This window comes from Lissotriton vulgaris, chromosome 6 (assembly GCF_964263255.1).
Source record: "Lissotriton vulgaris chromosome 6, aLisVul1.2, whole genome shotgun sequence".
NCBI lineage: Eukaryota > Metazoa > Chordata > Amphibia > Caudata > Salamandridae > Lissotriton > Lissotriton vulgaris.
In genome coordinates this window covers 853066819-853078941 of record NC_141694.1, presented here as the reverse complement: position 1 = coordinate 853078941, position 12123 = coordinate 853066819, and positions in this window count along the sequence as shown.

Sequence of the window (12123 nt, the reverse complement as noted above, 5' to 3'; positions counted from 1 at the left end):
TGGAGGAGGCCTCGACTCTGGCGGTGAACCAGCTGTGGCGGATCCAGTACTTAGGATATTCAGCTGGAACATCACAGGAATCAACAGGAAGTTGGGTTTGCCTGACTGGAACTCTCTTGTTGAGGGTTATTCCATCTGTATATTCCAGGAGACGTGGGGTAGGGAGCCCTGTCATAAGGTGGGATATTCATCCCACTTTGTTCCAGCTGTCCCCCCCTTGTCAGGGGGGGACGCCCTTCGGGTGGTCTCCTCATTTGGTTTGCTGTCTCCTTAGATTGCAGGGTGGAGAAGCACCCCACAAACTCACCTGATCTCCTCAACATCACGCTAAAGGATTCTCGGGGATGCCTGCTCCTAGATATCTTCAATATCTATGCTAGAGGAACTAGGGGAGGCGTACAGTCGCCCACCATTGCCCTTTTGGATGATCTCCTTGGGAAGCGGTCAAAAACATTGTGTATTTTGGTGGCGGGTGACCTAAATTGTACGTTCGAGCCCCTAGCACTTGATGATATGCTAGGGATAAAAGAGGAGGATTCGAGAAAGGGGATTCCGGCTCTGGCTCTGCCCCCCATTAAAAGGTGGTCACAAGTGGCATGGTAGATCAATGCACTCAATATGGAATTTGATCTGAGGGCGGTTAATGGGAGGTTCAAATCCGACTTAATTGGTGCACACACTTATAACAAGCCCAATCACACGTCAAGAATAGATTACATTCTTCTTGACGTGTGTTTATGGAGCACCCTGAGTGACATGGAGAGTATCCCGACCATTGAGAGTGACCACAATCTTCTCTCTCTTGTCTTATCTCCTGAGTGGCTCAAGGGCAAGGCTGGGTCACAATCACCGTCGGCATCCAACTTTCAGATGGTCAGTATATCTAACTGTGGGAGACGAATGAAATGGGCCAAGCTCGTCTTATCTGTTGAGAAAGTTGCAGCCATAGGGGCACTGCTGGCTGCAGCCCAGAGCAATCTGGGCTCATTGACTCACGCACCTGAGGAGGCCTTGCAGATTTTTGTGATCTAACTAGGGCCCTCAGTAATCTCTTCATTTCCCCTAGTAGTTCCTTTGGTGCGACTATCAGGGCTAAACCCATGAATAGACAGGGATGGTTTACGACAAAATGCAGGACCATGAAAAAAGCTTTGATAAGGGCCGTCAAATCCAAGTCCCAACTAGCAATTAGGACAGCAAAGAAGGATTACTCCCACACCTTAAGGGCAGCGAAAAAGGAGTGGGAGGAGAAGTTTTGGGAAGACCTTCTGGTAGCAAGTAAGGGAAAGGATGCAAGGGGTTTTTGGAGTTTGGTTAGAACTAGGAACAGGCCAGATGTATCGCTGGTTACGTGTAATATCCACGCTCAGAACTGGTACAACCACTTCAAGGCCCTGTACTCTCGACCCGAAGGGGACCTTAGTGAGTCTTTTTCCTCGGGGGACGACGCAAATGTTAGTGTCATAGATGGCTTTACCGCGAGGGAGGTGGAGGCCGTAATTAAGTCCCTGGTTCCATTAAAAGCAGCTGGGCCGGATGGGATACCAGGTGACTTGCTACGAGCCAATCCCAAGGAATGGGGCATTTGGTCGCTACGCTACTAAATGCAATCGTGGGGGGCGCACTAGTACCTGATTCCTGGAAGGGGGCGGAGGTTGTCCCGATATTCAAAAAGGGGTGTTGGGACAACCCCGCTAATTACAGGCCCATTAGTCTCATCGACTCTTCCCAAAAGGTGGTCGGGAAGGTGATTTTGGGGAGGGTCCTCCAATGGGCTGATGACAACAAGATACTGTCTGACTTTCAGGCGGGATTCCGTTCAGTTACTGGGACGATTGAACAGGCCTTCAGGCTGATGCTCCTGTATTGGAAGGTGGTGGTGCTGGGCAAGGGCAGTCTTTACTTGGCCTTCATTGACCTGAAGACTGCCTTTGACCTAGTACCTAGGGAGGAGCTATAGAGGGTTCTGCAGGGGTTGGGGCTGCCCCCCTACATCCTGTCACTCTTGATTAAACTTCACACAGACAACTATGCACAGGTGCGGTGGGGCACGAATGTGGAGAAAACCAATAGGATCCCGGTGTGCAGGGGTGTCCGCCAGGGATGCGTGTTAGCTCCCACACTATTCTCTTTGTATGTGAATGGTGTGGTAGAGCACCTGCTTAAAGAACCAGCAGATGCTCCGTCCCTGGCGGGCATTCGGATCCCCACCCTGCTCTTTGCCGACGATACTCTTCTCATCGCAAAGACACCCCAGGGTCTCCAAAAGCTCCTCAACCGCTTCCAGGAGTTCTGCTCTCTCAGGGGCTTGACGATCAATGTAGACAAGACCAAATACCTGACCATGAACCCTCCTAAAAAACTAGGGCACCCCCCGGTTTTGAATACTGTCCCCCTGGAGAGGGTCTGTGAGTTTGATTATTTGGGGATCCGCCTTAGCAATTCCATGAGTTGGACCCCACACATTCACAAGATGCTGCTCAGCCACAAAAGGGTGGCTGGCGTCTTACTCAGGGAACATCGCTCATCTTCTAAACATTGTATTTCCCCGGTTATAGATATTTACAAAGCAAGAGGGGTTACCAGCGCCCTGTATGGGGTGGAGTTGTGGGGTACCTCTAATCTAGAGGTACTAGCTAAAGCGGAAAGTAAATTCCTGAAAGAACTTATGGCTCTTCCTTTGAGCACACCCACAGTTCCGGTGCTTCTTGACTTGGGCTGCAGACCAATCACGGACCAGGCGCGACTCCGGCCCTTGCTCTTGTGGGCTCGCTTGTGGAGGGTCCCTGAGTTAGCCTCATATGCACCAGGTCTGTCTGAGGTGATTGCAATGGAGGGATGGCACCGAATAAAATGGCTGAGGGATGTCAAGAGTCTTTCGGGGGAGCTGGGTCTGTATGATTCTTGGGCTACTCGATCTGCTCCTCCCAAGGCCACCCTAAAGAAACTATACTGGGACTGGGTATCTTCCAAACTCATTGGCAACCCACGACACTGCAATTTGACTGCAGCATTCTTAAGAATCAAAGATGTGGTGGCATATGAGCCTTATCTGGACCTCATCTCTATTCCATTGGTCAGGGCTCTCTACTTTAAGCTCAGAGTGGGTACTTTACCTCTAGGCAACCTGGTGCCTAGGTGGAAATCATCTTCCCAGTCCTCGCCCTTCTGTGCTTTGTGTTTGACACGGGTGGAGATGGTGGCACGCATTCTTTTTGAATGTCCGGACTATTGTGCACCAAGGAGGCGTTGGCTCACACCATTGTGCAGACTTTTAGGTACACACCAGCACTTGGTGGCCCTCCGCATCCTACTCACTGATACATCCTCTCCTATTGTCTGTGGTGTTTAAAATTTTTTAAAATGGACATGGTTGATTCGTTCAAAAAGGCTCTCCATCTCGATTTAATTCTTTTTTAACTATTTATTGTAACAGTTCCATTTGTTTTATCTTTTTTTAAATTACAAATATATTATATTGTCGGCCTTGAGAACATATTTTTTATGAATGTATTTACTGCTTTTAAGATATTTATGTATCGAAATAAAGCATATATCAACCAACCAATCTTCCCTCCCAATGCATTTCGGCACGTTGTGCCTTCATCAGGGGATTATCTATAAAAATAAATGAGGCGTGTTCAAGTTCGATGTATTTCAGGAAATCATCGTTTTTTTAACCACCACCGGGTGCGTTTAGTGAATATGGTGAGTTTATGAATGAAAACGAACTGTGCTAAATCTTATAAAAACCTCCTCAAGTGCCAAGCGATTGTCACGCTAAGCAAAATCGTATTGGACTGCCTAAGCGCTGCAGTATCATTGGCCGTGTTTTTTGTGTGTTAGTATCCTTCACAAATCTTTTCTCTAGCGTTTGCTATGCAGAGTGTGATGTGCCAATCTCTCTGCCTGATTATATTATGGAAGCGTTAAACATGCCATATTACTAGTGCTCTTGATGTTAAACTACGCATATTCATCGATTCCACGTTAGTGACTTACCGCAGTTATCTCTGTTGTGTTGTGCTCTCCATTCGTTGCTTAACCCGCAAATGGCAGTATCGTCGAGTGTGTATTAGGCCCGTTTGCGTGGCGTCTTACGAAAGTACCCCTAGCGCTGACGTTTAATTAAAGGGATAGTGTCCGTTGTGGTTAATAAAGACAAACTTGTGGTTAGTGGAGAAAAAATGTCAGTGGATCAGAAAGTTGCGCGTCGGATAATACTGCTATTTGAGTGAACACTGTTAGAACATAAGTGTTTAGCAGAATGTCTAGTTCTTTTATGAATACGTAGTTCTATGTATCTAGTCCTTACAATATACGATCTAGAGGAGGTGAGACTTTCATAAATGAACATACTTGGATGACTTAAAAAACAATAAAAAGGTGGTGAGACATACATAAATAAACATACTTGGATAACTTAAAAAAGCTATTGCAACTGCAACTGCCTGAATCTTGTTCCATGAGTCATAAGTAGCATGAAAATTCAACCCGTTCATTTAATCCGTGAGTTTTTAGGGTGTTCAGATGGTAAATCCAATGGTTTTCTCTTTTCAATAAAGTGTTCTTATTGTCCATGCCTTCTCTTTTTTCCACTGTTTCCAAAATGCAAGCTCTTAGTTGGCTTATGTGATGTTGAGCTTCTATGAAATGTGTTGTTATCGTGGATTTCATCAACTTAGTTCTGATGTTGCTTTTGTGTTCGTTAAGTCTTGTTTTAAATATACGTTCGGTCTGACCAACATATGCTTTACCGCAAGGACACTTCAGCATGTACAATATGTTTGCCGTGTCACATGTGGTGTTAACTTTCAGGTGGATTTTATGGCCTTTCATCGGGTGTGTAATAACACTTCCTCTTTATGGCAGTTACTACAGTTCCAGCATGGTTTTGTACCGTTATATGTTTTAGGTTTACTGTCTCTCGTCGGTTGTTTCAATATTTCTCCAATGTTTTTTGACCTTGTATATATAAACAGTAGTTCTTGTTCAAAAATGTTTTTGAAATCAGGTTCCCATCTAAGTAGACCCCTGTGTCTTTTGATTTTTTTTATATATTGACGACTCATGTTTGAATATTTACTCACGCAAGTCATTCTATTATCTTTGGTCTTGGGTTGCATTTTGAGAAGCTCTTCTCTAGTTGTTCTTGTTGTTCTGAGTACCGCTTGTTGTAATACCTCTTCTGGATATCCACATTGTTTAAAACGGTATATCATTGATTCAGTTTGTTCTGATAACTGGGTGGGTTCCGAGATGACCCGTTTTACCCTTAGAAGTTGAGAGTAAGGTAAATGTTGTTTCAATGGTTGCGGATGAAAGCTTTCATACCTTAAGATGTTGTTCCTGTCGGTAGATTTTCTATGCAAGTTTGTCGCGAATCCTGGTTTTTCTTTGGGTTATCTCTACATCCAGAAAATGAATGGCGTTGTCTTGAATTTCCCAAGTGAACTGGATTCTCTCATCTATGGTATTCAATTGTGTAATTTGGGCTGATAATACTTCTTTCGTATCCTTCCACATAATGAAAATGTCGTCTATAAAACGTACATATAGTAAGATCTCATCTTTCCATGCATTCTTTTCCAAGATGATCCCTTCTTCAAAATCACTCATGAAAATGTTTGCGTAAGTTGGAGCAGCGCAATTGCCCATAGATGTTCCGCTCTTCTGGAGATACCAGTTGTTGTAACATGTAAAGTAGCTATGTTTTAATGTGAATTCTATTAGTTCAATCAATAGTACTTTCATGTCTTCCTTATACTCAGTTTGCAGTAGTGCCTTTTCTACCGCCTCAATGCCTTGTTGGTGGGGGATTGAGGTATAAAGAGATTTTACATCAATAGTTCCTAGCACTATTGACTGATTGTTAGAACTGGCTATTTCTGGTTGGCTAAGGCTGATGCCAAAGCTAGGCAGAAACCACCATTCTAGTCAGGGCAAGGGAATCACACGTCAAGATAACCCCTGCTCACCCCCTTGGTAGCTTGGCACGAGCAGACAGGCTTATCCCAGAGGCAATGTGTAAAGCATTTGCGCATGCACACAACAGCAACAACATCCTAGGCACACCACAAAAGGAACTCCACACAAGGTTATATAAAAATAACTTTTGTATTGTCAAAACACATCAGATAGAAATCACACAATATACATTGTGCCAACTGCCACGGCCAATTTTCACAAGGGATTATTTACAGGACAGGGCCACATGGGCCACTGTCAGAATCAACACTTTTAGAACTAGAAATACTGTTAGAAATAGCACGTTTTAACATGTAACAATCAGAAGTTTCACACATGATGCATAGAACATTCAGAGGTGTAGGAAAGACACATGATGTATAAACATACATTCAGCGGTGTAAGAACAAGGCACATGACACATCAAAACACATTCAGAGGTGCAGCACAGGAAAACACGTGATGCATAAAAACATTCAGAGGTGTAGGTAAGACACATAATGCATAAAACACATTCAGAGGTGTCACAGGCATAATGGCATAGCACATTACGGATAACTCACATTTGGGCCTAACCAGTAAAAATACAGTAGGCAATCTCCTCACTAGTCTAAACACATTAGACTCTGCCTCCTAAGAATAAATCATTTTTAGGGGGCGTAACTCACATAGTGAAAACATCTCAGTAGCATAAACCTACATAGGTAAAATAACCTCATAATCACAGTAACCTCACATTGCGCAAAAATCACATTAGGCAATTACCATTATAAACATAGTAAAATCACATTGCGCAAAAGTCACATTAGGGCCTTACGCCCTACCAACATACCAGTCCACTGGCCAACAGGCCATCCAACAAGGGGACTCAAAAAGCCCTGTGTCCAGAATGTCAGGGCGCGCTGCCAATGCAGCGCCAGTCAGGGGTGTGCCACCGGCGCAAACCTAAACGTTGCAGCTGCCCACTAATTGCTGGGCAGCTGGGACAAATCACAAGGGCCTAAGCGTTGCAGCTGGCACTAAGTGCTGCACAACTGTAGAAGGCCTAGCACCTCTGTGCCATCTCCATCCCACACAGGGACTCTCTCTCCCTTGGCGCCTAAACGGTGCAGCTGCCCACTAATTGCTGGGCAGCTGGAGACAAAACTGCGACAAACGGAGCCATCTGGCTCTGGAGACACATATGCGCAGGCTGTAGCCACACGGGGCTCTGTAAAATAAAGGTGCCCCCCAAACACTAAGGCAAAATATGGGGACAAGAACCTGGGCCTTTCAAAGAAATATAGCCCACGTTGGAGCCACACAGGCTCTGAAACAGCTGAGGGCCGTTGGAGACATCTGGCTCTATAAATACACATGACCCCAAGTCCCTCGTAGGGACTCTAAAATCACTGTGGGCCTCGTTGGAGCCCGCAGGCTCGGTAAAGAAATACATGCCCCAAAGTCCTCTGTGGGACTTTAAAACAAATGGCCAGAGTAGAGCCAAGCAGGCTCAAACAAAACATGCCCCACGGTGGAGCCTCCGGGGGCTCAGGAAATCGATATGCCCCCAATGCGCTGTGCACATCGTTGGAGCGGCCCACTCAGCAAGCGGGGCCGCTCGGACTCAAATACTGCCCCCCTTTGTTGAAGCGGCCTCCTCTCAGGCGGGGGCCGCTCAAGAACGTATGCGTCCGTGTTTCCCCTGCCCAGCCCTCACTTACCGGGCTCGGCAGGGCTTCTCCGCTCTGCGCCCGGTCCCTCTTCACCCGGTCCCCCGTCTCGGGACCGGGACTTTTTAGAATGAAGCCCGCAAGGCTCCGGGACGCATCCGTGGCGGGGGAAAGCACGGCACTGTGCCTCGCGCCCCTCCTCCTCTTCCTATCGGCTGCAGGCGGGCGGGCAGGCATGCATCTCTGGTCTCCCTCTCCATACGGGAGACTGGACATACAGGAAACACCAAAGGCTTCCCCCAGGCAGGGGGAAGCAGTACAAAGGCTCACCAGGCCCCGCCCTCTTCCACTACTTCCGGGCCGCGCTAGGCAGCGCCGGCGGCCCGGGGGAAGACTGCACAGGCGGCTCGGGCCGCGTCGGTGATTTCTTCACGGGCACAATGAGGGGTGGGCACCCTCGCTATAAATATAAAAGTAGAAACGGGTTGCACCAGGGAAATAAGCGAAGTGGGCACTCGCATCAAAAATTAGCCAAAGGGGGGATCCCCAAGCCGGGGAATCCCTCGGGGTAAAAAGGGCAGCATCGCGCTGCCACCAGGCTCTCCCTTTTCTAGGGACGGCAAATTTCAGTAGAATAAAGCGCTCAGCCTACAAATAGAGGGCAGGGAGGCTGCAACAAAGCCTTGGCAAAGTCAAAGCAATCCAAAAAGGTACCAGCAGTCCTGGAGATCAAAGGATGGAGCAACAGAGCTCCCAGCAAGGAAAATCCTCCAGGCATCCAGGGGCTGGGCAGGGCCCGGGGAGGCAAGCCTTCCCCAGGGCCCAAGCAGCAGCACACCCATGGCAGGATTCAAGTCAGAAACAAGAACATTTTGTAAGGGGACACAGCCCCTTTTTATACCATAAAATCCTTTGTCTCGCAGGGTGCAGGCAATGTGAGAACCAGCTACAACTGGTTATAGGGAACTCCTTTCACTGGCCAGGCTAGGGACATCAGACGCACCACAGGGGGTGGAGCCAGCATTGTGTGGGGAAAGCCCAGCCCTATTCAGGCCCAGGTGCACCCCTCCCCTCACATCAGCATGCTAATCACTCCAGTCACCACCGGGGCAGACCCACCCAGACTCTTGGAGCCAGGCTCACCAGCCAGCTTCAGCCAATCACACGCCAGACACAAGTTACACAAATATGCTAACTTCTAGAAGTGGCACTTCCACACTAGACACAATCATGCCGCATATATCATTGCGCAGCATTCAATCTCACAAGTTCGCACATACCAAACTCGACCCTGCACTCCCCACACATCAGGAACTACCATGGGCATACATATTCCCCATTCATTCCTATGGGAGGGCAGGTCACTCTCACCACACACAGAGAGCTCACGCACTTTACACTGTACCACAGTGAAAAAGTGCGCAGAGGCCTAAAATCACCAACACCAGGTCACAGAAACAGGCTAGGAAAAAGCAAAAAAAAGTTTCAGGGTGAACCTGCCAAAATGGCCAGGTCCAACACTGATCTTCAGTGATAGTTATAGTGGCCAATTTGTTAAGAAAATGGTAGTGTCTTTAACAAATGACTTCATTGTTGTTACACATGGTTGCAAGCATTGATCCAAAAACTTTCCAACTGGTTTGTGCAAGCTTCTTCTAGTCGATACTATCGGTCGACATGGGGGTTTCAATGGGTCTTTATGCTCACTATGTATGTTTTCAAAAAATGTAGTCTTGTCACAATTTGCCAGACGCGCCTGCCAAACTACAGGTCCCAGAAGGCTCAGCACCAGGGAGGAGCCTACAATGAGATATAGGGGCACGAAGCAAAACGTACGCTGTACGTGATTCTTTGTTGGATTTCAGTCCTGTGTTTCCCTTGGTATTCTGTACGACTCGTTTAGTACCCGTTTACCTCCTTCTCGGCTGAGACGCTGTATCTGTGGAGTGACAAAGTTCTTGTTCTTTCGTCTGGTACGTTCGGCGGCTGCCAAACGCCTTTCTGCATTCTTTGACTCCCTCCATCAGCGGCTGCGATGGAGCTGCCCAAACGTGTTCTCGGCTGAGACACAAGTTATTTCTGCAACTGGGGAGTTCACGCGTTCTCGGCGGAGACGCATTCCCTTACCTGGATTTGTTTTCCGCGGATAGGAAAGAAACATTTGAATCTATTTCCTTGCGGAATCTGCTGCCATAATTCTTTGTGATCGTGACATTCATCCCGAGTGGGGTAAGCCTCAAGAGAGGATCAAGTTTCGTTCTCTTTTCCTGGATCGATACCCTCATTGTGGTTCTGTTATAATTTCTTTGTGCAAGACTATTGCTAATGAAGTCTTGGCTGATTCATTATTGTTCAATTAACATTTCCTTTCACCGGTTATGGGAGAGGTATTCTTATTTCTTTACTGCTGATTGGGGAGACTGGAAAGGTATGTCTGGACAAGGTGTGCTTTTCGAATATACCAGTTTGGGAAAAGTATGAATGGCTCTAATTGTGGTTTTGTATTCTGGAAAACGATTGATCAGTGTAGAGAGACGAATCTGCTACCTGAAACAAAAAGGAATGGAACTGCTTCCAGAAAGATACTTTTGGTATGTGTTCCACTAGCGAGACTCTAACAAGAGTAGTAAAAGATACATGTACTTATCATTGTGTTTTCTCGTTTCAGCTGTCCCTTCCCGTTCCAGACCCTTCCTTTACCTTTCCCTCGCTTGATTACCTTTATGCTCTGTGTATGGTTTATCAGTCAGAGTATGGGGAAATCAGGAGGTGGACCCCTTTGAGTATCACCCTGATCCTGAGGAGGCGACAACCGTGACAAGTCTGTATTTTAGAGTGGGTGTTTCAAAGCTTATATTAGGGTGTGAGGAGGTGCATACAATTGTCACATGAATGATGTCATCAGTGATGTAATTTGAGATTTCATCAGTGATATCATCAGTGATGTCACTAACCATGTCATGAGTGATATAATATGTGACGTCATCAGCAGTGTATTGCGGGAGCGTGAGTTATAGTTAGCTCTACAAACTATAACTGCCGAACTTCTCTAGTTTTGTACCAGTGAAATGTCCAACTAACTATAACATCACTGAAAGCTATGTTTTTTTAGTTAATATACATATACATGTGATCAAGGTGCTGTTGGCACCGAAACGCGTCATGGCGGAGTGGTGATGAGCGATTTAATGAAATAAAACTTACCACATTCACAGATATTGGGTTTGCTTCGTCTACTTTGCTTCTGCTGCATGCTGCTGCCGACGTTCTATGCCGAATATATATATATATATATATATATATATATATATATATATATATATATATATATATATATATATATATATATATATATATATATATATATATATATATATATATATTCACTGAAAAAACCATAGGTTTCACACCAGTTATAGTTACCTGGAAATTTTACCGACATAAAACCATTGAAATTCCCACGTTATAGTTAGTTGGACTCACTATAACTTGCGCGCCTGCAATGCACTGCTGATGATGTCACATATTACATCACTCATGACATGGTCAGTGACATCACTCATGACATCACTGATGACACCATCCAGTGAATGTTGGTCTTTCTGAAAAAAAATTTGTTTTATATATGTATTTGTAAAGGTCGATGGAAGAATAAATGGTTAAATAAGTGTGTAAATGGATGTTTAAAAAAAAAATGATTTGTTAACTGCCTTATTAAGTGTATCTTAGTGAATACATATATTAGCGAGTAACTTTTAAATATTGGAATATATGTATCAGTGTTTCACTTTGTGTATAAGTGGCTGCATGGGTTGGTGACTGACTCACTATTTGTATGTGTTTTGAAGACAGCATATGTGCAGGACTGTATGGGTGGATGAGTGTGTATATGTGTGTGTTAGTGAGTGAATGACTGTCTCACTAGTGTCTTTATCAGTAACTACATATGTTTTAATCTATTATATGTGAGTATTGATGTATATAAGTGAGTATATGTGAGAGCGAGAGATTGTAAGAGTTCCTGTTTAAATAAGTATGTGTCTCTATAAGTGATTGTTTAAGAGAGTAAGTATGTGTACATTTCCATAGAAGTAAAGTGGTAGTGTGTGTATAGTTCTATATGCAAGTAAATGGATGTTCAATAGTTTATTTGCATGTGTGAGTATGTGTGTGAGTAACTTTTGTATGACTGTCGGTGTGTAACAGGATGTATAGGTGTATTACTACATATGATGAGTGGGTATATGTATGAGTGACTATATAGAACTGTTGGTGAATGAGAGGATGTGTATATAGATGGTGGACTTACTGAATTGTTTGTTGTAACTGGTATGGGTATCTCCATTTTTTTGAAAATGTTAATTTCTATTTTTTAATATGTGTTTCAAGGGTTACATTACACTTAAAGGAGGTCTGTCACTCTGTCACAAGGATGGTGTCATCAGTGATGTCATGAGTGATGTCACTGACCATATGATGAGTGATGTAATATGTGACATCATCA